The sequence below is a fragment of the Gossypium hirsutum genome, chromosome A04, assembly GCF_007990345.1.
Source record: "Gossypium hirsutum isolate 1008001.06 chromosome A04, Gossypium_hirsutum_v2.1, whole genome shotgun sequence".
Classification (NCBI taxonomy): domain Eukaryota; kingdom Viridiplantae; phylum Streptophyta; class Magnoliopsida; order Malvales; family Malvaceae; genus Gossypium; species Gossypium hirsutum.
This window is the reverse complement of record NC_053427.1, coordinates 27,749,193-27,750,162: the sequence shown is the minus strand read 5'-3', so window position 1 is coordinate 27,750,162 and position 970 is coordinate 27,749,193.

Below are 970 nucleotides of genomic sequence, written 5' to 3'. Positions count from 1 at the left end.
GTGATAGCATGTAAGACCACGTCTAGGACGTTGGCATTGTACGATATGTGTGATTATTCGAGTATCCTATCAAATTCTGAATGGTTCAACGGGCAATATCAAGTTAAGATCAAATGTGAGATTGAGCTAAAACATCAAGTATGTGCTAAGTTAAATGATTTAAAAGATAAGGTAAGTATATATTTGAGATGAACTAATGAGATATGCATTATGAATGTGAGATTTATATTGCTTATGAACTTATGTGTATTCAGCCAAGTTAATATAATTAAATATCATTTATGTGATGGTATATGAGTTTCAAGCATGAAAAATGTGTATTTGATTAAAGATTATTTGATTTGGTTTAGTTGATTCAATACTAATGTTCATTTGAAGATTATTTGCTTATGACTTACTAAGCTATGATAGCTTACTCTATGTGTGTCTGTGTTTGCCTTTGTTTTATAGAATTTGGAGATTAGTTATGAGCTCAGGGATCATCAACAAAGTCCATTACACTATCGACTGTTTTTGGTATTTGATAAGTTTAAATTTAAACCTATTGCATGTATAAGCTAGGTTATATTTTGTTAAGATTGAAATTATGTATATATTATGCCATGCGAAAATGGCTAATATGCTGTGAGAGTATATGAAACTTTAGTCAAGTTATTATGTGATATATAAATTGAAAATGGTTGGTGATTTTGGTTGTGATTGGTTGAATCGGTTAAGTACATATATGTGTTGTATTAGGTTACATGGTTTGGCTTGTTGATTAGGTTAGTTGATGACTTAGTAAATTGGTATGGGATAAGTATATTTTGGTAAGTATGTTCCTTGGTTATATGTTTTTGATATTTACGTAAATGATTCGGCAATGAGAAATGGTAAGTATAATGTATAATCGGTTTAATAGATAGCTTATTTTGAAGATATGAAATGTGTTATAAATTGAATGGTGAATGATAGTAAATTTTGGCTTAGT